The 26554-nt window shown below is 45.5% G+C and overlaps 1 long non-coding RNA gene across 1 annotated transcript in view; it reads left to right on the top strand.

Moving 5' to 3' along the window:
* Positions 1-26554, top strand: part of LOC147582989 (uncharacterized) — a 201517-nt gene that overhangs the window by 11168 nt on the left and 163795 nt on the right. Inside the window, exon 2 of the long non-coding RNA XR_015244284.1 lies at positions 10461-10567. This is a non-coding gene — a long non-coding RNA (uncharacterized LOC147582989). The remainder of the gene's footprint in view (positions 1-10460; positions 10568-26554) is intronic.

Genomic DNA, 26554 nt, shown 5'->3' with positions numbered 1-26554 from the left:
TTGAGTCCTGCAACGGGCTCTGTGCTTATGGTGAGGATCCTGCTTGGCATTCTCTCTCTTCCTCTCTGCCCCTCCCCCATGTGTTTTTTCCTCTCTCTCTCCCTCAAAATAAATAAAACTATTAAAAAAAAGTCCTACTTCTGTCACTGAATCATGTGATTCATCATGTGATGACCTTGGGCATATCATCTGACTGTCTTGAACCTCAACTGTCTCATCTACAAAATGGGGGAAATGGTGGTAATGATGCTGGTCCTCAGCACCTACATCACGGTGCACGAGGCGTGTACAAATACGATAAAGGATGCGAGCATATGTTCCTGGCTCTGTCGTGTAACGTAAGGGTACATCTTTTTCCTTTTTGTGTCCTGTGTACAGGGCTGTTTGCAAGATGGATTTGGAGAATCGGGGAATGAGTCTGCTGATGGAAGGGGCAGACCTAAGTAGCATCAGTCCCTGAATTAAAAGGGTTGTTTGGTTGAAGCTCAGATCTCAAAAAGAGGCAAGAGAAGAATAAAGCAAGAGCTAAGAGAAGTCACTCTTGATCCATTTAGATCATGAGGCATTATGGGACTAAATATGACACACTTTTGGGACATACTGCAATTCTGCTTGTACTTGTTTTTCCTAAAATTCTATTTCCCTTTGCAATGTTAAAATCCAAGCATTTTGTTTGTTTTAGAGGCAAGCAGGTAGTGAAAAATCCATGAGCCTGTGCTGCATGCTAGCATGGGCCACGAAGAGGAAATTCAAGGATGAATTCAAGGCTGGGTGGTAGCAGCCACAAAGGAGGTGGGGTGACTTCTGGTGTTGATGGGAGAGGCAGCGGGGGAGGGGTGAGGTGGGAATTCCATTGGGGTTATGCATTCGTTCCATCCAAATGCATATTTAGGTAGAGCTTTACCTCAACACCTTCCTCACCACCCCCCCTCCACCCCCCCCATTCTTAACTGTTCTCTCTCCAGAGGAAAAATAAAACCAGTTTACAATTATCCTAGTATTTCATTGATTTCTGGAGTGGCGACAGGAAACCTTGGACAGGTCAGTCGTGTGAAGAGGCTGTGACTCAGAATTCCTTGTACTAATATTTGTGTGCATCTCACGACAAAGCCCGTGCTTCCACCTGAACTTGTTTGCTTGACCGCCTGAGAAGATAGCATTGCTAACCTGAGAAATTAATACGCTCCATTAATGCTTGGGCAGGTAGAAGGGAGGGAGGGAGAGGGAGAGAACAAATGTGTCTCAGTGAACGGGAACAGGTCAGAAATTTAGTAAGAACAAGTTGAGACAAGTGTTAAATACCAGAACCCCCCCCCCCCCCCCCAGGAGAAGAGTGAGAGCTTGGTCCTTGTCAAAATGTTTATTGCCTAGACCACAGGAAGAAGAGAGGGAGTGGAAGACTATGTTTCAAAGTCCATTTTAGTTTAGCTAGTATGAGAGAGGAGAGGGCTGAAACAAACTGTCAGCTTTGTCTTCTGGATTAGGCTAACAGTTTATTTGAAAAATTTACAATTTTTTTGCTGGTGTAGGCTGGGAGTTCTGGGAAACTAACCCCTAGAGAGGGTTGGGATGTAGACTGGCAAAATCCACACTTTCAGTTTTAAGCTACTGGTCCTGTGGCCCAGAGCTAACGTTACATTGTTGTCCTATAAAAGAATTATTTGATAAGTGTGGATCCTATTAATTGGGCAAAAATTTGATTCCTTTTAAATTTTGCTTTGAAGAACTTTTTAATAAAAGGGATTCTAACAGGGCAATCCATACTTTTTTCTAAGTTCCAGTTAGAAAGTTACTGTTATGAATGCATACACACAGAAACGTGCATGTTTGAACATACAGATACCACCACTTGTGTTAAAAAATGAATGTACCCTTCTCCCAATAGATCCCCCAGTTTGGAAGGTATTCAGGCCATGGGTCATAAAATATGAGCGCCACCTGGTGAGGGGAAGCAGGTAACTGCATCTGTATCTTCAAGTATGCCATCAACAGGTATATTTATCCCATATGAAATCTTAGAATATCACAGGAATAATAATCAGCACGACATGAAAGTGACAGTGATTTTCATGACTGTGAAAATGGACAGCCCGTGTCGTCCCCGCAGCGACAGCCTCTGACCGGAGGGGAGGGAAGGTCCAGGTGGGAAGGAAGGGAGGGAGGGGCTAGTGATGGTGTGATGAGGGCGTGTCCTACTTTCAGGCTTCCGTTCTGGACACAGGGTGGTGGTGGTTGGGGGGGCGGGTGTGGAGAAAGCGGAAACCCAAGTTGCCTAGGAGGTGCCGGCTGGGAGGAGAGGACCATCATTGTTTGCAAGGTGTCTGTCAGGTGCAAGCTGGAGAGAGATGTGTCTCCACTCCATTCAGCCAGCTTGCTCTGGAGCTTCTTGTGCCATCAGAGTGGCAACTGTTTCTTTTCATTTTTCTTCCTTTTTTTTCCTTCTAGTCTCCTTCCTTCCCCTCCCTCCCTGTCTTCTTCCTTTTTGTTAAACAATAATTCTCAGGAAGAACCGTTTATTAGACCAAAAACAAAACCTGTACTTATACTACTGGATGTTTCATTTACTTAGAGAGTTGTTTTTTTTAAAGCCAGAATTTATTTTTACCAAAAAATGCTCAACAGCCTTAAAAAAAAAAAAAAAGGTCCAAATGCCCAAAGATGCTCAGATTTAATTGAAGATAATATGAGGCGGTGTCTGTTGGTTTCTCCATTGCTAAAGCCTCAGTTTGATCCCGGTTAATTATATACCTGAGTAATTCTTCTGGTTGGGCAGTGAGAAAGTTCCTCTTTATTTTGGGGAGGCACTGAAGGTTAACGGAAAGGAATTTTAGGAGCCTTTAAATTCATATTGACTTGCAGTAGAACTCTAGATTTCTGCCTCCTAGATACAAGACTGTGGGCATTTTTCTTACCTCTCTGAGGCTTAGACTTCCTCTCATGCAAGCGGTTCACTTGCCTTCTGGGAGCACCTCCGTGTGTCGGGAGAGGGTGCGCCCAAGTGGAAGGCACCTCCCATAAAACCTCAGGTGGAGGCAGAAGCAGACAGCCACACAAATACAGGAGGCTGATTTTGACAGGAACAATGTCCTCCTGCCACAGGAAAAGGTGGTCTCTGTGTTGGGCCTAGTAGAATGACTTCAATAGCGTAGTTCATTCATTCATCCAACAAAATTTTATTCTGCCTTTACTATGAGGTAGGCACTGTTCCAGGTGCTGGGAAATACCTGTAAACAAGGAAAACAAAAAACCACCTGCGCTCACTGAGTTTACATTTTAGGGGGAGGAACCAGACAGTACACAAATCAATAGGTTTTTCAGATAGAGCTATTGGGAGAACTAAACAGGGAAGGGGATATGAGGAGGTCTCTGTGTATCGATGAGGTGAGTTTGGTGCAGGGAATTGAAGGAGAGGAGAGAATGTGCCATACAGATTCAGATCAGAGGGAAGAAGAACCCATTGTGGCTCCAAGGCCCTGGGTGGGCACGAGCTGAGAGGTTCAGTGAAGGTCAAGGAGACCAGTGTTTCAGATGAGAGCAGGCAGCGGGGAGAGTGAGGTTAGGGACTAGACGGGATCAGCAAATGTAGGGCATTTCATACCATTTTAAAGACTTTTTGACTTTTCCTTTGAGTGAGATGGAGACCCTGAGAAGGGGGTCAGTCAACGAAGATTCACACTCGGACTGAGCTTTTCAAGGGGCCACTCCGGCTAGTGTGGGCGGGGGCAGGGCAGGGACAAGTTAGGAGGGTCGGTGTTGGCCCATAGAGAGATGGGAGGGCTTGAAGCAGAGTGCAGGGGCTGGCAAAAGTCACAGAGCAGCAAAGGTTGTTTCACGCCAGGCTGGTGGCCGCCATTTGACTGTACAGGGTGGGAAGATGGCAGGCTAGGAAATGGGGGGCTGTGTGGTGTGATGGGCTCCTCTGGGGTGAGGAGGGAGAAATGGGAGATAAGCTCAATTAAGGCAGATTGGAATTGGCCTTGGTGATCAGCTTAGAGTTTGAACTTTTATTCTCTGCGTAACCCAGAGGCAGCAAAAGTAAGTTTTGAGCATGGGAGCTGCGTGATGAGAGATCAGGGTTTAAGCTCTGGTCGACAATGGAGGAAAGACTACAGGTGCGGAAGGAGGAATCAGAAGTAATGGTCCAGATAATGTGGTATATCTCCCAATCGAATGGGGACCCCCAAATGTGGGACAACTGATCGAGTGGAAGCCAGTGGTGTGGGCAGTGAAAGAATTCACCCAACACAGAACAAAAGAGAGGGTTATTGAATACATCTCAAGGGAGCTGAGGGCTGGATAGCAAAGGAGAGACTGTGAGGCAGTGGTGAGGGGCCACAGGTAATAGGGTGGAGTGATGGGGTAAAAGAATGTATTGAATTTCCCCCATTTTTGGTAATCTTCGGAACTGTACCTGGTTGTAATTGGTCAGTTAGGGCCTATGGGTATTTCGAGGTGGGTTGCTTAATGAGCCTGTTTGCATTCAGCTCGGTGGTCCCTATGGACCCTTTTGTCTTGATCCAGTTTCCATTGCTCAAGCCTGTTGCCTAAAAGTGGCCTCTGCAGGTCAGAAACAATAAGGGCTCAAACTTGGGCAGTGAGTGGAAAGGCTATATGAGTGACATTTTACTCACAGAATAACAGAGTGTGTTGGCCAGTTAGTCGGGGAGGTGAGGGAAGTTCACCATTTCATACAGACTCAAAGTGGTAAGAGTCATATTTTTGATTTTAGAAAACTGTATCTCTGTGGGAGTAGGTGTGCTGGAAGGAATGTCCGCCCTCTGGAAAATGCTTTAGAGAAAATGATCAATCAGTATGATATTGCTGCATATGATAAGAAACATATATTTGGTCTGGCACACAACTCCTAAAAACTTTGGAATTTCCTGTGCTAGGAGTGATAAAGGTATCTTTTGTCATTTTTTTTATTTAAAAAAATTAAAAAAATTTTTTTGTTACCTTTATTTTTGAGAGACAGAGAGAGACTGAGCACAAGTGAGGGAGGGGCAGAGAGAGAAGGAGACAGAATCCGAAGCAGGCTCCAGGATCTGAGCTGACAGCACAGAGCCCGACATGGGGCTCGAACTGACAAACTGTGAGATCATAACCTGAGCCGAAGTCAGACACTTAGCTGACTGAGCCACCCAGGTGCCCCCCCACCAATTTTTTTTAATGTTTATTCATTTCTGAGAGACAGAGCACGAGCAGGGGAGGGGGAGAGAGACACAGAATCCATAATAGGCTCCAGGCTCTGATCTGTCAGCACAGAGCCCAACATGGGGCTCAAACCCACAGATCACGAGCTCATGACCTGAGCTGAAGTCTGACGCCCAACTGACTGAGCCACCCAGGCATCCCTGTCTCTTGTCATGTTAGCAAGTGACATTTGGAAAGCTCCTAGTTCACCTGCAAGGGCTGGTTGCCAGGGGAGCCAATCCAGAGATCTGACTTCTAGTCCCACACTGACTTCCTGGGAGGAGAGAGGGCCTGATGGTCGAATTGATTGATCTAATCAATCATGACTATAAAACCCAAAGTAAAGGGCTTCGTGAGCTTCCAGGTTGGTGAATGCGTGGAGACGCTGGGAAGTGTGTCCAGAGACAGCATGCGAGCCCCTTCCCACACACCTTGACCTCTGCAACTCTCCCGTCTGGCTCTTGAGTCATACCCTTTTATGATAAACTGCTAATCTAGTAAGCACACTGTTTTCCTGAGTTCTATGAGGCGCCCCCTGGCAAGGAGGCAGGAGAACCTCTGATTTACAGCCCATCTGTCAGGAGTACAGGTGACAACTTGGCCTTGCTTTGGTATCTGGAGTGGGGGGCAATCTTGTGGGACTGAGTCCACAACCTGGGGGATCTGACACTATCTTCTGGTAGACTTGCCTGGTGGTGTGGGGGAAAAGCCCACACATCAGAGTTGGGTGCAGAGTTATTGTTTGAATCAGAATGATTAGTTAGGATTTTGTTTCGTGGAGTGGGGTGTATGGCTGGGAAGACTGGGAAAAAGAGTTGGTGGTGGTAGGTAAGAGGTAGGAAACCAGGGAGGCCAGGCAGAGGCTAGTGTGGAGAGGACAAGAGAGGAAGTCAAGACATGGCAGTTGCCTTCCGGAGTAGAACATGGATGAAAAATGGCCCAGACGCTTGAAGGGGACATTTATGAAGATTAGCAGTGAGGGAGGACTTGGGGTGTGGTCTCCTTCTCTCGGCTCCCCACAGAAATTAAGTCCTTATGTGGTGCTTTTGGATTCAGATTCTTGGTTTTCTTGGAAGCATAGGATGCTGTGGACAGTTCCCGTGATCAGGTCAATCTTTTTGTTGGCTCTGATGCTTGGTAAGAGAATGAAATGGATGAAAATTTCAACTATGCTGATTATTTTTCTTTTTGTCTATTTAATGTGTTCTCTTCCTGCTGTCTGCTCTTCTGAGCCCCATGTTTTGCTCTGTGCTCCTGCTCTGTGACGTAGGTTTTGCTTTATATCTCCCCACAGTCTAGCTGGGTTGAAAATAAAGGTCACTGTCTGCCGCTTCTTTGCTATCCAGCTCTCTCCCCGAGTGCCAGAATCTTCAAAGTCCTCCCTGTGGGTCTGGCCACCTGCCTATTTGTCTGGAAGAGGTGCCCCGTTTACTCAGTTCTTCCCCTGTCTTTTATTTCCCGGTGAGCATCTGTTGTGGTACCCTCTTCCTTTATCACTTTTCCAGCTTGAAATACAGATCTTGCTGGCATTTTGCAATTCTCAGAACCAAAGAGAAAACCAACAGATTGACAGAAAAATGGCATTAACCTCGTCATTACTGTGGTTTTTGTTACCTTGGTCGCTAAGTCGTGAGGAAGCATCAAATTGTAACTGGCCTGTAGGAACAGCAGTGAACAAGCATAATTATTGTCCAGAAACTCTCTTGACCCTTAGGGAGTCGAGAGTTTGACACCAAGAACCTTGGAGGTTCACACACAATGGAAGTGACAGAATGTCCTCATTTAATTGGGTAATCCTGACTCCCTTCTGCCTTTGATCCCCCATCCTTTCCTAGCCAGTCGACTCTAGGCAAGTCTTTGGAGGTCTCTTGGCTTTGAGCAGGTGGGGCAGGACCTTACCATGATCTCCTCACCACCCCTCCTATATCTTCAGTTCTATGAACTCTATTTATTAGGTCCCAGAAACAAAGTCACGGTCCATCCAGCATAATGTCAGAAGTCCCACTCTTCATGGAAGAATTCTGAGATGAGAAGGCAATAGTAAAGAAATGAGACCATCTAGAAGTCAGAATGCAGCTCTTCGACATTGCTGCGTGGGAGAGTTGTGGGAGAGGTGCCGTTTTCTGCACACCTCTCCAGGTGGCCCACGGGCAGAACACCGATGGCTCTTGGAGTTCTTATATGACTCGGAACTGTGCTAAGCACTTTCCATGTATTTCCATATAGTCTTTGTAAGAAGCCTGTGGGAGACGTTCATGTGCAGATGAGGAGGCTGAACTGCAGGAGGCCTAGTGACCCGCTCAGGTTATACGGCTAGTCACGGTGAAGGTGATCTTCCGATGCAGGTGGTCTGACACCACAGCTCATGCTCTCTGTTTAAAGCCTGTGTATCTGTGTAGACACCAGAAATTATTTGTGTGAAGAGTTTGTTAGTGGTGGTTAGGTTCTGGGGACTCTGCGGTTTGCATTGTGTAAAAAATCAAGGAGCAGTAAAGAATGCTACTAGCTGGACGCCTGGAAGAGAGGGAAGGGCAGCTGTCATGGCACACTGGTCTTGTCATCAGGGAAGCTTCTCCAGGTGTCCTGGCCCCGAGCTGCCCGTCTAAAGCACTTCTCCAGAAGGAAAGAAGGTTCCGGGCCATCACTTAAAAGCTTGACGTTCTAAAGTTGAGGGAAAAAGCCTGTTCCTTGGAGATAGGACCCTCCTCTAAGTCTGGGAGCCAGAGGGCACAGGTGGTGATGTGGGGACGTGGGCGGGCGCAGCAGTGGCCAGGATGGACAGCAACAGCAGGTCGCTGAACCCTGCACAGCTGTGTGGGGGCGGGGAGGCCCGTGGGGGGCCGGGTGTGGAGATCCACAGACCAGCCTGGCTGGCAGGGCACGCAGAGCCCAGTGCCATTGAGATGCGTCATTTGTCCCCAGGCCTTTGCGACCCTGGAGAAATAGCTGTTACTACTCCATACAAATGTGTTTTATTTTATTTTATTTTTCCTGTTAAGAACATCTCCTAAACTGGGCTATGTAAATGTACTATTCTACTGCCCTGGCTGCCTTATCGAAGGGTGAGTTAAACATTTTTTTGTCGTACTTATTATTGACAGTGGCCTGTGAGCTCTGGAGGGCGGCTGTTTTTGCTGACCATCACCACCCCCCTCAGGCGGCCCCGCTTCTTCACAGTGCCTCAGGCCCTCTACCTTATCGTAGTGAGAGTTCCCCCCAACCCTCCCGCCCCATCTTGTTCTGTGTCTGGGGTGTCCAAATGCTTAATCCAGTCTTGGTCTGGAACAGGAGGGAGCCCAGTCTGGTTCAGCACTGCCTCGACAGCTTCCTAAAATTGACCTTTCTACACTGAGTGGAAGCTTAGGACCTCCTTCGTGGCTATTGGAGATAATGTGGTGCTGTCCCCCGGAGTGGCACACTATTGACTGGAAGGCCCAACCTGGGCCAGGTTGGACCCAAGTCAGAGCTTCTGTCCCCGTCTCTTGTGCAGAAGGATGCAGTGATCCAGGCGTGGCTGACCAGTGCTCAGGGGGTCAGGGCGTCACAGGCTGGGCTCAGAGCACTGGGAGTGCCCGTCACCTGTGAGTCCCTCCAGCTGATCGTTCACAAGGGGCTCTGAGGTTCAGGCCAGGAACACACGGGTGACTTGGCCATCACTGTTTTCTTTAGGAAGTTCTTTTCAGAATTTTTATTGTACCACGTTTTTTAAAATGTGTATTTATTTTTGAGAGAGAGACAGAGAGACAGAGCGGGAGTGGGGGAGGGGGCAGAGAGCGAGGGAGACAGAATCTGAAGTAGGCTCCAGGCTCTGAGCTGTCAGCACAGAGCCCCACGTGGAGCTCGAACTCATGGACTGTGAGATAATGACCTGAGCTGCAGTTGGAGGTCCAACCGACTGAGCCACAAAGGCGCCCCTCTACTTTACCAATTTTTAACTATTCTATGGCTACCTGCATTCATTCTCTGTGTACACATTCAAGCATTACAAATAAAATGGAAACCTGCCTTGATCACCTTTCCTGATTCTGTCCACTCGTTATAGGCTCATTTTGTAAACTTTCAGATGTTTTTTCCATGCGTTTTTCTCTATGTGTGTATATCATATATCATCATACATGGTTTTGTGGTTTTGCGTGTATGTATATTTATATAAATTGGTATCAATAGTACATGCTGTATAAATTTCCCTGAAACAGCTTTCTTCACTCAGCTGTCCTAGAGATTCCTCCATATCAGCTTGTATAGATGCAGCTAATTCTTACAACTATTGCAGAGTATTCCATAGTATAATGTATCATTTTATTTAATTAAAGATACTCTGTCTGGACCAGTGTCCCCTTTTTATAAAATAGTTTAGTTTAGTTTAAAATGTTGTTTATTTTATTCCCTTATTATCCTGAAATGAAATTCGTAAATAATACGACTTACTTAAAACATGACTTAAGATCTATACAATGTTCTAACTGTGATATAATGCTATTAATAACCGCCATTTATAATAAAGTGATATGTTGACATGTAGATGGCTCATGTGCACTGCCGATGACATCATAAAGTAGACAGATGCTTGCACCACGTATAGACTCAAGTGAATGCTACAGCCCCAAATGCAGACAGATTTAGGTGTGTTTGTTGCTGATTTAAGTACTTTGGATGATGTTGCCATCGATTTCAGAATTTTTGTGAGATGACGAACAAATTGTGGTAAAGATTCAAACTTAACAAAGTTCCCACATGTCAGTTTATTTGGTAGTTCCATTCTTAGAAGAAAAGTCATCGCATATGAAAAATTGTGCAGAAATTACTCTGTGTTTGTATATAGCCGAGTTAAATTCTCGGCTCAGATATTTTTCACCTACATGAGTGTCTGGCGGGACCCCGAAGTTCTTACTGGCCGGGGGGACATTCTTCATTGTGTGGGATACATCGTGGCCCCCAATAGTAAATGCCAGTAGTAAGCCCAAAGACGGTACAAATCAAAACACCCACACGAGTTTCATAACTATCTTTTAGAGAGGGTCACAGTGTCCTCAGTAAGAGCTACTGATCTCTTGATGACTTTTTTTTCTCTAGATTTTTGCTATTGTCAACAAAGCGGTGAAGAGTATCCTTATCTATGTCTTTTTATGCACATTAGAACAGTTCTTCAGGGAAAGATGAATCCCCAGGTCATTTCAGCCCAGGTGCCCTCACACGCCAGCAGGGGCATCAAGTGCAGCTTCTCTAGAAGATGGCTATTTCAGTTTCACCTCTTTCCTGTTTTCCAGGTGACTCCCAGACATGGCTCAGAGCCGGTTCCCGTTCCTGGCTGCTTCTCCATCTCCAGGAATGCAGCTTTCCTGTGGTGTAGGTCGTTGGTACCTGTCCCTCCGAGGTAGGTGGCACACTCATGGTTTCGAAGAGCCCACCGTCCTCCTCCAAAGAGGCTCTCCTCTGTACGTGCGTCTCCTCTACCATAATCTACGCACAATTTCTGCTGTGAGGGGTGACCTCTGGTGGGGCATCCTACTGGTGGGGATGCCACCACTTGCCCAAATGTCAAGTTCAGAACAGGAGTAAAATATCAAGAACTATTATTAGGTTGATTTTTTAAAATTAATGCATTTTAACCGTGCACATTGAAAATTATGAATAGCTTGAAGATGTTTCTCAGGGAGCTGGTGAAGTGGGACTTGTTCCCAGAGAGACTGATGGGGAAAAAAAGGAGGTAGAAGATCCCAGATAGTGACTGGGAAAGAGAGGAGGGCCAGAAATGTGGACGTTCAGGCTGGCAGGGCACTTTGAGGACACGTCATCTAATTTTTAATGCCCATTCCATGAGAGAGACCCTTCTGAAAAGCCTCAGGTGCAGCAGGTGCGGCTGCCTGTGCTAAGAGAAGCAGGGTTCCAAAACGTGACAAGAAGCTGTTAAAAGACTTGGGATTTGTTCAGAAGTAAGGGATAGAAAAGGCAGTTTTTTGTAAATGAGGAAAGACTTTGGGGCAGGAGTGTTGTGGGAATGAGTTTCCCTTCAGGAAAGGAAACGAGTAGACCGACAGCAAGGAGTTTGCGTTGTGTTTCTTTTGCTTTGTCTGCGTTATCTTTCCTGGGTTGTGCCTCTGTTACTAAATGACTGATATATAGGGCTCAGTATTGGACAAAAATGTTTTTGTATGTATTGCCTCATCTAACGTTCCACACATTTGCAAGTATTTATTATTACAGTCGTACACACCAAAGTGGAAAAAGAGGAGGAGACAATTGTGGGTTACAGGTTGAGAAAGTGACAGAAATAAAATCAAGCCCAGGGCTTCCAAATCTAAATTATGTGCCCTTTACAACAAACGCGGCCTGAATAAATTTAAACTTGTGGAATGTTATGGTGAGCATTGTGTTTTTATAGCTTTCTTTGGAATGTCATGATGTTTTCTTAGATTCTCTGATGTTTGCCTGCATGGGTATATTTACTCATTGTCCCTGTTGGTAAACAAGAAATATTATGGGGAAGAGGAGGAACAGGAAGATGAGAAGACACTTGTTCAGTACTCCACACAGCAGTCTTGATTCAGAAATTTGAGACTCAGTCGCTGAAAAATGGCAAGGAGATGGCTTGTTTGGCTTTTTCCTTTGGCCCCACCGGGCGATGGAAACGTGGCGCGGTGATGTGGCGTCCCGATCTTCCAATTCCGGGCAAAGGCTCGGTGGCAACAGCTTCGCTGTATTTTTCTGAGGAAAAACACAAAGGTGTAGACAGTGAATCTAATAATAGAGGCAAAATCTAGAGCACATATGGTATCCTCGAATAAGATGAGATGAGAAAATGATGTATGCAAATATGCTTAGCATAATGCCAGCCGCATAATAGGTTTTCAATGAATGTGGTTCAATATGAGATTGTATTTCTTTCCTAGAGTTCCCTACTTCATACCTTGTTGATTAAAAAAAAAAAAAAATCTCTCCTCTGACTTTTATTACCATGGTCTGATGGGGAAAAATGAACCAATCTACTAAGCTACCTACCTGGGAGCCCAGTACCCAGCCCCTCCTGGGTCCACACCCCCTCACCCAGTGTTCCTGCAGCCATCCCACAGTGCTTCCCTAGCTCTACCCAGTTGGAAACTCTCCACTGCAATCCCTCTATTTCCTTCACTTCTGCACACGCAAAGTGATTGGAGCTTTCTGAAGGGATTGTCAGGAGTTGCTGGATGATTGGGAATGTGTTTTTAAACACTTCTATTGAGTTTTTTTGTTTTGTTTTTTGTTGTTTTTTAGTTTTATTTATTTTTTGAGATAGAAAGAGAAAGGGAGAGAGAGAATCCCAGGCGGGCTCTGTGCTGACAGCGTGGAGCCTGAAGTGAAGCTTGATCCTGTGAACCGCGAGATCATGACCTGAGCTGAAACCAAGAGCCGGACGCTCAGCCGACTGAGCCATCCAGGCGCCCCTTCCTTTATTGGGTTTAAGAAGAAACCTGTGAGATCCCATATTGTGGTGGGAGCATAGTGGGTGTTATGTTCTTCATTTGCCTCTTTATTTTATCCACCAGTTCCCAGGACTGTCGCACCCCTGATCGTGGTATGTAGGTCAGCACATTTTGGCCTCCTCCTAGGAAGCGTTTCATAATCTGCTACCACCAACACTCCCTTTATCCCTCATGCCCCCTGGAAGGTGTATGATGAATGCTGGGTGGGGGCTGTTTGAGGATCTCAGGAGGGACGAGATGGAGGGATGTGAAGAGAGAAAAGTTAGAAGAATAATCACTGTTTGAAAAATGGGAAATCTGAGATGATGATTTTTTCTAGGAGAATGATTAAGCCATTTTAGAAACATGACTCATATATTGACTTCTGCCCTTTTTCCTCCAAATGATTATGAAAAACACATACTTGGAAGATTTTAATAAGATTATGAGTAATATTAGATCATTCTAATTCCTGTTTATGGAGGACAGCAGTCCAATACTTAATTGCAAGAGGAAAATGAATCTGTGCTTCTAGGAAGCACTGCTGTTTACAAAAACCAAGGAGGATTAGTTTGGCTGTATTCGCTCGTAGGCCTCTGCTTGTTATCTTCTCTCATTTTTTTTTCTTAAGATTTCATCAAAGTTGTATATACGTCTAGTTTAAAGAGCTAGATATTTTCACCATTTGTTTTAAGTTTATTTATTTATTTTGAGAGAGAGAGTGCATGGGAGGGGCAGGGTGAGAGAGAGAGAGAGAGAGAGAGAATCCCAAGCAGGCTCTGCACTGTCAGTGTGGAACCTGATGCAGGCTTCCATCTCACAAACTGTGAGATCATGACGTGAGCCGAAATCAAGAGTGGACGCTTAACTGACTGAGCCACCCAGGCCCCCCTCTGCCAGGGGTTTTGAAAAACAGTGGTTCTTGCTCCCATTCTCTTTCAAACCCCTCTTTCCCAAAGCAGCTGCTTTCACTGCCTTTAGCTGTGTGTGTGTGTGTGTGTGTGTGTGTGTGTGTGTGTGTGAGTGAATTATATGCTTGTACTGCTACTTTTGATTTCTCAATCTCGGGCATACTTTCCACTATAGAACATGAAAACATAGTTCTTCTTCACCCTGTTTCCATGGCAGACCTTTTCCGTCTCACTTTTCAATGTAGTTTTATTGCAGTGTTGGCTAAATCGACGTTCAGTATTTGAAGTGTTATGACTGTCACATAATAAGAAATACACATTTGGTCCCTGCCTCTGGTTTCTGACACAGACCTACTAAAACCCTTGTAATTTCCTGAGTGTAGGGGTGCTAGGAGCATCTTTTGTTCCAACATATAGTCTTTGACCCCAGTTCCTGAGCAAGAGCTTCTAAGACCCTTGGAATCTCAGGAGCGATCGGAATGTTCTTTTGATGCAAATGACAAGACTGTTGGCTGGCAGCCCCTACCTTCAGAATATGGAGCTGGTGCCAGAAAGACCCAGACTCCTCTACAACGTTGGCACTTGCAGCCCCACCTCAAACCTCTGGAGACTGAGTCCATCACTGGTGGTCCGTGATCTAATCAGTTGTACCTACATAACTAAACCACCATAAAAACCCTAATCAAGGAGTTTCTGAGAGCTCCTTGGTTGGTGAACACATCCAAATGCCAGGTAGTGAACTCCAGCTCCACAGAGACAGAGAGATTCCTGCACTTGGAACTCTTCTGGGTCTCACCCTATATATATTTTCGTCTGGCCATTCATCTAAATCATTTGTAATAAACGAGTAAACGTAAGAAAGTATTTCTGAGTTTTGTGATATCCTAAATCAAGTTATTGAACCTGAGGAGGATGTGTGGGAAACTCCAATTTAGGGCTGGTTGGTCAGATGTACGAGTGACAACCTGAGGCTTGAGACTGGCATCTGAAGTGGGGTGCAGTCTTGGGACTGAGCCCTTAACCTGTGGGTCTGCACGAACTTTGAGTAATTAGCGTTGGAATTGAATTGTAGGCACCCAGTTGATGTCTGGAGAATTGGAGAATTGTGGTACGAGAACCCCCCCAACCTCCACCCCCAATTTGGTGTCTGAATTCGGTGTCTGCTGTGTGTAGAGAAACAAGTTTTCTTTTAAATGACGAGGTAAATGCTATTCATGGTGGACCTGTGGATTCCACAATTACTTTTTCTTTCCCTACAAACTTTTTTTTTAAATTTTTATGTTTATTTATTTTTGAGAGGGAGGGAGAGACAGAGCGTGAGCAGGGGAGGGGCAGAGAGAGAGGGAGACATAGATTCAGAAGCAGGCTCCAGGCCCTGAGCTTTCAGCACAGAGCCTGACGCGGGGCTCGAACTCACCGACTACGAGATCATGACCTGAGCCGAAGTCGGACTCTCAGCCAACTGAACCACCCAGGCGACCCTTTCCCTACAAACTTTTGTTTTCTGTTGAGTTAATAATTGCCTCATTACATTTGCTTTTAGCTTTCAGACTTTTCATCGGTGGTCTAAATCCTTCTCAGCAATTTTGGAAACATTTAGTAGTCTAAGATTTTATTTGCCTGAGAGCGTCTCTAGTGGGCCCTCTCGTTTTGTTCCAGTTTGGAATTGGCCCGGATGCTTGGTGCACCTCCCTTCCCCCTGAGGTCAGCCCTTTCAGTTAGTTGTCCTGGTAACCCCCTAGGCCTGTCTCCCTTCCTGGACCTTTATCGTCTGTACTCCATGCCTTCCTTTATCGTGATACCCTCTAGCTTTGGAGAAGTGGTTCCCAGGGAAGGATTACACAGAAAGTAAACTGTGTGTGAGACTTTGCTTATCTGAAAAGTCCTTATTTTTTCCTTGTACTTGAGTGTCCAGATAGGAAGTTTAGGTTAGAGATGATTGTTGCAGTGCCTTCTAGCTTCCAAAATTACCTTTTAAAAGTCTAAAAAATACTCGAATTGCTAATATTTTGAAAGTGGTGTCTTCCTTCCTTCTTGCCCTCCCGAGAAGCTTCTAGGATCTTCTCTTTGTTTTGTTTTTATTATTTTTTAAAAATATTTTTTAAGGGGCGCCTGGGTGGCGCAGTCGGTTAAGCGTCCGACTTCAGCCAGGTCACGATCTCCCGGTCCGTGAGTTCGAGCCCCGCGTCGGGCTCTGGGCTGACAGCTCAGAGCCTGGAGCCTGTTTCCGATTCTGTGTCTCCCTCTGTCTCTGCCCCTCCCCCGTTCATGCTCTGTCTCTCTCTGTCCCAAAAATAAATAAATGTTGAAAAAAAAAAATTAAAAAAAAAAATATTTTTTAAGTGTATTTTTTTTTTAGTTAGAGAGAGTGAGTGGGAGAGGGACAGAGAGAGAGGGAGAATCCCAAGCAGACTCCACACGGTCAGCGTGGAGCCCACCTTGGAACTGGAACTCTCAAACCCACGAGATGATGACCTGAGCCGAAACCAAGAGTCGTCCGCTCATCCGACCGAACCTCCCAGGTGCCCCAGCTCTTCTCTTTATGTTCGGTCTTCTGAAACTTTATGGTGACCCAGATACTTGGAGGGCCCTTTTAATAGGAAAGCTTATGTCCTGTAGTTCCGGGAATTTTTCTTCACAGTTATTTTGTTGACGGGGTTTTCCCTTCCATTTATTCTTTCTCTCCTTTTGGAATCTCTATTAGTTGGATACTGGGTATCCTGGATTAGCATTCTCTTTGTTTTTCACCTACAGTTTTTTTTTTTTTTTTGGCTCTGCTTTCTAAGATATTTTATAAATTTTATCTTTCATTTTTTTAAATTTAATGTTTACTTACTGATTTGGAGAGAGAGAGAGAGAGGGTGCGTGAGTGGGGGAGGAGCAAAGAGAGAGAGAGAGAGAGAGAGACAGAGAGAGAGAGAATCCCAAGCAGGCTCCACGCTCAGTGCTCAGTCCTCAGCCCTGAGCTGGACACAGAGCTCGATCTCTGGACTGAGAGATCACGGCCTGAGCCGATACTAAGAGTCGGACGCTTAACTGACTGAGCCACCCAGGTGCCCCTTATCTTCATCTCTTATATTGAGTTTTTTAAAAAACTTTTTGAATGTTTATTTATTTTTGAGAGAGAGAGAGAGAGAGAGACAGAGTGTGAGTGGGGGAGGGGCAGGGAGAGAGGGGACAGAGGATCCGAAGTGGGCTTTGCACTAACACCAGAGAGCCTGTTTTGGGGCTTGAACTCACGAGGCGTGAGATCATGACCTGAGCCGAAGTCGGATGCTTAGCTGACTGAGCCATGCAGGCACCCCTCTCATGCTGAGTTTTTAATTTCAGATGTCATGTTTTTTATTTGAGAGAAATTTTAAAAATTAAAAAAAAATATTTAATATTTCCTTTTAACAACATCTTGTTATATCGTATGGTTGTGTTGGAGTCTCTGAACTCTCTGAGAATATGGATTTTGGGGAGGAAATGTTTTTTTCCTCCATGCATTTATGGTTTCCCCACAAATAGCTTTTCTGTGGCTTTATTTTTGTCTTATCCCCCACCTTTTCTCGGATACTGCAGACTCAAGCTGAGTGAGTGGAAGGGTTGAGTAGAGACTGTGAACTTGTGAATGGGACTTGTTTGCTCCAGGCTTCACTGTAGAGTGAGTGGCTGGGCTAATTATTTGAGGAATCTCTGATTATCAGTGTCTTTAGATCTCCTCTTGGAATGCTTGGATTCTTAGAAAAGTCTACACTCATTTCGTGCCTGGAATCGCCTGGAATCGGAAGGCCTGGGTGGTGGTGTTCTGGAAGCCAAGGGAGGCAAGAATGTTTGTTTAGCTGATGGTGTCTGTTTTCAGTGCACCCTTGCCTCAGATGTGTTCGGTGTTCACCCAGAAGATCCTGTTTTGTCCTTTCTGGAGAATAACCTCCAGTCTTTCCCTAGGGCTGGGGAGGAGTGGTTGCCCAGTTGTGCAAAAGGGGAGAAGTGATCTGGGAATCTGAATCTTAAACTGACCTACAACCAGTGCTGAGCAGTTTTTCTCCAGAGGCACCTGGTACTGAAAATCCTGAGTAAAAGTCAGGTTAGTTCTTGACTTTTCCTTCTGTTGACATAGGATTTGGTTTTCTCAGATCTGCTACGTTTTTGGCTACTCCTCCATCTACTTTCCAGTGTCGGTTTTTTTTTTTTCCTCCCCTCATTGTGTTAATATAGATTGAAGACTTGAAAAGTAGTTTCTCAAAATCTCCGTACAGTCAATTTAGAAGAGTTTTGGGGAGGGGTGAAAGAAGATGCAGGGATTTAAACTCTTTTCCTCTTGATGACTTTTGATCTAGGACATCAGCTCCAAATTTGCTTTTTGTAGTGGAGTCCCATCTTATTATTTTTTTTAAGTTTATTTATTTTGAGAGAGAGAGAACCAGTGGGGAAGGGGCAGAGAGAGCGGTGGGGCACAGAGGATCCAAAGCAGGTTCTGTGCTGACAACAGCAAGCCACAAAATCATGACCTGAGTCGAAGTCTGATGCTTAACTGGCTGAGCCACCCGGGCACCCCTGGAGGCCTGTCTTTAACTGAGATCTCACACAGAACGTGTGTGTGTGTGTGTGTGTGTGTGTGTGTGTGTGTGTGTGTGTGTACATATATGAACTAGATAATAGGCAAAGCTGCTCTGTTGGAAGTGGAGGTGAGAGCCTGTGGCTGTACTTCTCAGTTCTCATCTTGCCCCTTCTCTACCATGAGAACGCCCTGCAAGGCATGGTTTGTAAACCTGTGATTGAGGAATTGAGGATGATCTATCCCTCTCGCAGATGTTGGACATTTGAGTGAAGTTTATGGCATTATGGAAGGAGCATTGATTTATCCCTTTAGAGATTAATTTTATTGCTCCTCTTTGCTCAAATGGTGCATGTCAGAGAAAAAAAAGACTATTCTAAGATTTTTTGAACTTGAATAAAATTGGACTCTGAACCTCCTTGCAGGCTTTTTTTTTTTTTTTTAATGTTTATTTATTTTTGAAGGAGAGAGAGACAGAGTGTGAGTGGGGGAGGGGCAGAGAGAGAGAGAGAGAGAGAGAGAGAGAGAGAGAGAAAGACAGAATCCGAAGTAGGCTCCAGGCTCTGAGCTGTCAGCACAGAGCCTGACGCGGGGCTCGAACTCACTGCGAGATCATGACCTGAGCCGAAGCCGGACGCTCAACCGACTGAGCCACCCAGGTGCCCCAAGGTGAAGTTTTTAATAAAAATAGCTTTAAAATGCTATTTTTTTTTGTTATCTGAGGAAAGTGCATAAATTTACCTGAAAATTAAGCAATATTTAATTGTTTTTTCACATTTTGATAACTGAAGATGTAAGCTCTCAGATTTACTTTTAGAAAGCTAAGATTCTGCTTTACACTGGATTGCCACTAGAGTCAATGTTTCACTGAAGAATATTTACCTGACTGAATGAGTGAGAAGGGGCCTGTGGGGCCAGAAAACTATTGGGAGTTTATTATGCATGGAAATCATGATTAAATTCGTGCATGATTTATCTTTGTGTTTATGCACAGTCTAGCCTTTAAAAACATTGTTATTTCCTTCCTGCTCCACCTTTCCCTGGCACGGGCCATGAATTACCTGTCGAAACCATGGAAGAATCTGGAAGTATTTGCATACCGCAGGTCACTCAAAGGTCCAGTGGGGAATGGACACTAAGATTTACAAATGCTGTTAAATGAAATATATATTTTCACATGTCAGTAAGGTGACTCAGTGCATTTTTTAACATAATAAGAAAAAATAAAAAAAACCCTCCCTAATGAACAGAAGCCAAAACAATCCTCTACTAGTGTCGAGTCAAAATGAAGGAAGTGGAAATAGGTCTCTTCAAAATCGTCCTGCCATTATGTGTTGACACCAGCATAATTTCACAGGGGACTCAGGCGTCATGCTAAAGTTTTTTTGCCAATTGTGCCACAGAAAAGGATTCATCAGTTTTATTTTCAGGCAAGAGACACCTTTAGAAAACAGAAATGTGATCCAAACTGGTGAGAAACACCTTGTATTTCGACTGGGGTTGCACATCGGAAAGACTCTCAAAAACAATGAAAAGAGTTGTTTTGCTTGTGGCCTCCTTTGGAGGCCGACTCTGCATGGGACGCGGGACCTCTTTAGGATGCATCTTGTGGAGCCCTGAGAGGTGGATGAAGGGGTGCCGGTGGAAGGAAGGGCACCCTCTCTACCTGCTTGCAGAGGAGTGTGGAAACGAGAGAACGCCACCTTGTAGCGCCATCAACCGTAGAAAGGGAAGCGTCCTGAGAAAAACCAGTTCTGGCAAAGGATCTGCTTTGATGACTGGGGAAGTCCTGAGGTTGACTGTGAGCGCGCCGGGGACACTCGGTTACACGTGATCCCAGCAGGGTGTGTGTGCCATGGCCTCAACTTGCTTCTTGATGACATCATGAAGCCGGCCTTTCACCAGAGGATTCCAAGAAGAGCCACAATATTGTGAAACGTGCAGGAGCCATTCAGGGCTGCCGTCTTCAAGGAGAAGCCTGGGGAAAAACACACAAAGAACTAAATCAAGTCGCTGAAGCCGTGTTGCACAACCATTGATCAGAGTGGATTATCTGTTCTCTGGCGATATTTTGAGAAAATGGAAGCAGGCCTTCAAGTAAATGACATACTTGAGACGGAGCCAAACCTCTTTTCCCTGAGGTCTCTGTAAATGTTTATCTTCGCTGTTACTGTCTTTCATCTTTCACAGTAGACCTCTCACTGTGGAGTCTTGAAGTGAGACCATGTCAATTGTGAGTGGCCTTGGGGAGGACCATGGCTCCAGGACCTTTGATATTGGAAGGGGAGACTCCTTTCCCTCTTCCTCTACCTGCACCTCTGCTTCCTTCTACCCTCCTCTCTCTTCCTTCTTTCCCCTTGGCTCTTTTCTTTTTTCTTTAAAAAAAAACTTTTTTTTAATGTTTATTTATTATTGAGAGACAGAGACAGAACATGAGCATGGGAGGGGCAGAGAGAGGGAGAGACACAGAATCCAAAGCAGGCTCCAGGCTCTGAGCTGTCAGCACAGAGCCCGACACAGGGCTTGAACTCACCGCGAGATCGTGACCTGAACCAAAGCCGGACACGTAACCAACTGAGCCACCTAGGCACCTTCCCTCCCTTGGCTCTTTTCTTTTTCATGTTCCTAAGCATTGCCCCTTTAAAACCCACTTTAGTTGGTTTCTTCTTCATTGCTCCCTGATCTGAACCAGTGTCCCTGTGTGGTTGGTGGTGGAGACAAAATGTAATGTGTGCAACCACCTTGTAAATGGCAAGGTGTTCCTAACAGGTTGCTTGTTATTCTATTATTGTCCCCTCCCCACCAAATCCCCACCCAGTGGGCTCATTCTGAGCTCCTTTTGTCATCCGGACTCTTGCTTCCCTGCCTCCTGTTGTGTCTGTTCAGGATCTGCTCTCCCAGTTTCCCTTCTCTTTCTCTTCTTCTCACGACTTACCTTCTTTCCTCATTTCCTCACCGCCTTCTTAGGAAAGAGTTAATTTTGGTTTGCCAAGCACATTGAAGCTAAGGCATTAAAGGCTAACAGATTTGATGCTAACATGTCGGGGAAGGTCACATTTTAACTGGAGACTCCTCAAACTTCAAAATAGAGCCTCCAGTGAAATTTTAGGCAGCATGAACAGTCAGTGGAGGAGAAAATGAGCCTTTTCCTGGTGCTTGTGCGTATGAAGAACTTCTTACTCCACCCATTCAAGAGTTGGGCCTTAATGTAATGTGTACAGGCTACTGAATAAAATACCAAACAGGGACATGAAGGGTCCAGGAAGTTTTGGTTGGGGGAGCCAAACAAGGATTAGAGCATCTTTTAAGGAAAAGTTAGGAAAGAAACAGTATGGTTAAGAAATAAAGTACAAAGTATGAGTATTTTCAGTCACCCCTGGAGCCTCTCTTCTGTTAAGATCTCCCTGCCTTGGACTCTGGTACGGAGCAGGCAAATACAGGTTAGGCAAATAGACACAGGGAGTCATTGAGCTGGGAGTGATTCGCATGCCAAGAGAGATCACAGGGATCCTCTTTTCAAATCCTGGGGGACTGGAGGTGTTTGCTGGCAGGTAGGCTTTTGCATGAATCCAAGGAGAGAGCTCTCTGGATCCCTGGTCTCAATAGGGTGGCTTGGTCAGAGAAGCCGTTTTTCCCTGTGGATGCGTCCCAGTTTGATCAGAACCTCCTGGAGAGGATGCCCTCACCTGCATTGATCTTCATGGTCGTCTTCTTCCTGGAGTCACTGGCTGCAATGTTGCAGAATGGCTTCGTGGTTACTGTGCTGGGCAGGGAGTGGGTGCGATGCCGGATGCTGCCCGCGAGTGGCATGATTGTGGCCTCCTTGGCCGCCTCCCGGTTCTGCCTGCATGGGTGGCCATCCTGAACAACCTCTTCACCTTCTTTGATTTTCGTTCCATAATGGACTATTTCAGCATCCTCTGGAGCTTCTTCAACACTCTCTTCCTGGCTCACCGCCTGGCTTGCTGTCTTCTACTGTGTGAAGACCACCATCTTCTCCCACCCTGTCTTCTCCTGGCTGAGGTGGAGGATTTCTCAGTCGGTGCCCAGGCTGCTGCTGGGCTCCCTGCTCATGGCTGTTCTGGTGGTCATCTCATCAACCATTGGGACTATATTTCCTGTGCAGGTGACTGCCTCCCAGAATTCCCAAGGAAACAGGACCCTGGCTGATAGACTACAGAGCTATTGGCACTTTTTTCATCCTCATGCAATGCTTATGTGGTTGATCCCATTCCTTCTGTTCTTGGTGTCCACGCTTTTGCTCATGTGCTCCCTGCACCGGCACTTGGGGCAGATGAGGGATCATAGACTGGGTCCATGTGATCCCAGCACCCAGGCTCACATCATGGCCCTGAAGTCACTTGCCTTCTTCCTTGTCTTCTATACATCATATTTTCTGTCCCTGATTGTCATTACTATGAAAATTTCAACCTTCCAGGGTCACTGGCGCTGGGCCTGGGAAGTGGTGACCTACACAGGTGTCTGTCTGCACTCCAGCATCCTGATGCTAAGCAGCCCCAAGCTGAGAAAGGCCCTGAGGACCAGGCTTTGGAGAGTTCTGGAAAAAGGCGGGTTTATCTCAAGTTATCAGTATCAATAACCACTACCAGTGGACAAGCTTGTAAGTGGCTAGAACCCCCAAAGTTTGGGCACTGTCCTTCTCTCTTTTCATTTCCTTCTTACTTTCCTGTTCCTTCCATGCTGCATTAGCTTTTTTTGTACCCTGTTTTGTTCCTGCACTGCTCCAGGTCCCCAGTTTGGGTCCCAAACCACTGTGGGCTGGGCTGGTGGCCTCATTGCCTCACAGACCTCTCGTACCTTCTGTATGAGCAGCCATAACAGATTTTTCCAAGCATCATTTTGGTCTGTACCTCTTTACAGAGACCTGTAATGGTTGTCGGTTATCTCTGTGGTCAACCTGAAGTGTTTTTTAATGGTGGCATAGATTGTCCCACACCATCCCACACACTACTGCCCTCCTTATTACTGCTCTGCTGTCAGCTCGGTCTCTCCACTCCAGCCCAGTAATTTGGCCCATCTGGAACTTCCTTCTTTCCTTTGTCTGCCATTCTTGGCCATTCCCTTCTTTTGTGCCCTGCTTATGACTGATTCCACCCAGCCTTTTCAATGTGGTCCCATGAAAGGCTGAGGGTGTATATGAGTTTTGTGCCATTCTAGGCCCTGCCCATGATTTTGTGTGTTTGCTAAATGTTGAATTAAAAGGAATTGTCTGATGTGGAAATGCTTTTAGGTTTTGGCCAACTGAAGACAGAGAAGGAAAACAAAATAAATTTGCTGTAGTTCTTAATTTTGATAATCCTGCCTTTTCTCTCTCTTCACCCTGGAGGTGGGTCCTGAATGCCAGTGCCTAGCATGGTAGTCTCCACATTGGGTGTTTGTCTCTCTGAGTTGTGTGCACAATGATCCACTGAATGTGCAGAGAAAAGTGGGGCAACTCTAATTTGCATTTACTTTTATTTCATCGTTTTAGTTCCTGTTTTTTTGTGTGTGTATATTTTATGATATACAGAATGTATTAGTAAAGTAGTACATGCAAGTAATTAAATAAAGGCACATATGCTTGGATGCATGCTCATAAAGTTTTTTTTGGCTGATGGAATTTGCTTTAGAAATGTATGGAGACCAAAAAACTAGAAAAGGGTTGGGTAGGGGCAGTGAAGGCAAGAGCATCAGGGGTGTCTGTCTCTGCCATCCCTTCTACTCATCTGGAAGCATCTGGAAGACTGCCTTTCCCCGTGCAGAGCTCCAGAACTTTACTGAATGTCTTGGGTGGGGAGGGAATGGTGGTGCAACTCCTATGTCCTGTAACATGTTCACAGCCCTTTGAGTTAGGCCAGGTCTCGTGGGCTTATCTCAGGACTTCTTGATTGGTTGATGTTCTTAATCTCCCTCTCCTAGCTTTTAGCTCTGAAGAGTCCCCCAAACACTTGGTGGCTCCCATCTTGACCAAAAACACAACCCAGTAGCTCGTCCTGACTTTTGAGGGTTTCTGTGAACTCTTCCCGGCCTGCCTTTTCATCCTGGTAGGCCATCATTCCCTTAGCCATAGTCAGACTTACCAGATTATTCCTGAGACATAACGGTAGTGCTACCTCCTTCACTGACTCGCATCTCCTTTACAACATACGAGACGGCGTCTTTGTTGTCCCGCAGTGAAGCCTCTGCTGCTGCTGCTGCTGCTGCTGCTGAGCTCTTCGAATTCTTGGGGTGGGAATAGGAGGCCGTGTAACATTTCCAACTGCAGCCTGGGAATCCTGGCTGAGAGAGGAATCCCTGTCAGAGAGAGTCCTGAGGTACGTGTTTCCCACGTAGAGAATGTACTCGGGATTCCTGCCTGTACCATCCCCATGATGACACACATAAAGACCAGCTGTGAAAACTTGCAAATTCTCAGATTTGGCTTCCACCTTAGAAGATAAATTTGAATGTGGGAAAATAAATTGCAACGAATGAAACCAAAAAGCACAAACAACAAAAGAATTACCATAAAACACTTTGCATATTTATATACAAACGATTTACCCATTTGGATTAACTTAATCTGCAATAAGATGTGGCCAGTTAGTGTTGTGGTTGATGACTGGTACGTGAAAACACTTTGAGGGCAGGTACCTAGTTTACTGTTGTGGCTCCAGTGCCTTTCACAGGGTCCTTATGACATAGGAGATGCCTCATGAATTGTTGTCGAGTGAATTGAAGGTTAGCACATGTCCTTCCCATAGTATAAGCTATCGAAGATGGAGGTGGTGGGTGGGAAGGATGAGATTCCATACTGAGAGGTTTGTGGCTGGCCAGACTCCAGAGCTGTGAACTCAAAGTTTGCCCCATTGCTCCAAGGTCCAATAGGCAATGGCCAAATGTCAGCCAGGGGAATAAGGCTAACGAAGAGAGCAGGTGGGAATTTTATCTCCTGAACATTTGCATCTTCACAGAAGGGCAGGGTGAACAAAATACCTTAGTTCCCCATCTCTCATTTTTCCGAGAACCTAGTATTCACCATAGCAAGGGCTCTGTGTTGGAAGGAGATTTCTACCTGTGTCTTTGTCCCAGGTGGACTGGAAAGTGGAAAGAGATGTGTTTTCTGCATTCTAGTCTCCCTTTGTAGGGTTCTGTGCATGGAACTGGGAGGACACGGTGCTGGCCAGAAGAGGGGTGCACTATAAAATACTCCCTCAGGCTCATGTTACTTGACCCTGAGCCTTCAATACATACTGCCATATACGACCCCAAACTATTTCTGCTTGCCTGTCTCCCTGTAGACACATTAACCAGCTAAAATTCACCTGGATAAGTAACTACTCCCTTAATTGCTGGGTGTTTTTTGTTTGTTTGTTTTTTTTATTTTTATTTTTTTACTCTTTGAAATCATTCCTATGAAAAATATAATCTTTGCTTATTCTGCCTTCCTCTGGCCAAAGTAGATGGTCCAAGATTTGGTGCTCTGACCTCTGCTGCATCCCTGATGCTCTCCTGACCTCTCCTTGGACTACTTGTCCCTCCACAGGATGGATGGAATGACAGGTAGTTATTGTAATAACAGTTGTCATCATCACCCTAATTCTGTCTTGTGCTGGTGCAGATTTATAGTAGAGAGATATATCCACATGTATTTGTGGTCCATATATTTTATAGGTGAAGAAAGAGGGCTTCAAAAATGTTAAATGACTAGACTGAAGAGCCACAGATAGTGATTGTGACAAGACTCAAAATCTGGTCTCTGACTTCAGCTGGGGATGAAGGAGACCAGAGTCAAGAATGTGTTCTAACTGTGGCAGAGATCTCTGGTCTTAGAATCAGGTTGGGTCTCTGTCTTTCCTCCATGTAACTATGACCTTAGCTGAGACTCTTAATCTATACTTTGAGGCCTCATTTCTTTCTTGTATAAAATTATTTTTATGTTTTCTTTCACTCTAAAAACTGAGATTGTAGTCATAGATTCTTGTTCAATCTTGAGTTAGAACAGATGATACTTCTGGCTCCTGGGTGGTTCAGTCGGTTAAGTGTCCAACTTTGGCTCAGGTCACGATCTTGCGGTTTGTGGGTTTGAGCCCCGTGTCAGGCTCTGTGCTGACAGCTCAGAGCATAGAGCCTGCTTTGGATTCTGTGTCTCCCTCTGTCTCTGCCCCTCCCCCACTCATTCTCTGTCTTTCTCTGTCTCTCAAAAATGAATAAAAACATTAAAAAATTAAAAAAAAAAGAACAGATGATACGTGGGGCACCTGGCTGGCTCAGTTGGAAGAGCGTGCAACTCTTGATCTTGGGGTCATGTGTTTGAGCCCCATGTTGGGTGTAGAGCTTTACTTTAAAAAAAAAAACAAAAAAGGGGCACCTGGGTGGCTTGGTCAGTTAAGCGTCCGACTTCGGCTCAGGTCATGATCTCACGGTCCGTGAGTTCGAGCCCCGCGTCGGGCTCTGTGCTGACAACTCAGAGCCTGGAGCCTGTTTCAGAT

Source organism: Puma concolor, chromosome A2 (genome assembly GCF_028749965.1).
Source record: "Puma concolor isolate L17-30 chromosome A2, mPumCon1.1.hap2, whole genome shotgun sequence".
Taxonomy (NCBI): Eukaryota; Metazoa; Chordata; class Mammalia; order Carnivora; family Felidae; genus Puma; species Puma concolor.
The sequence above is the reverse complement of the archived record's forward strand: the minus strand, read 5'-3'. Positions and strand labels throughout refer to the sequence as shown.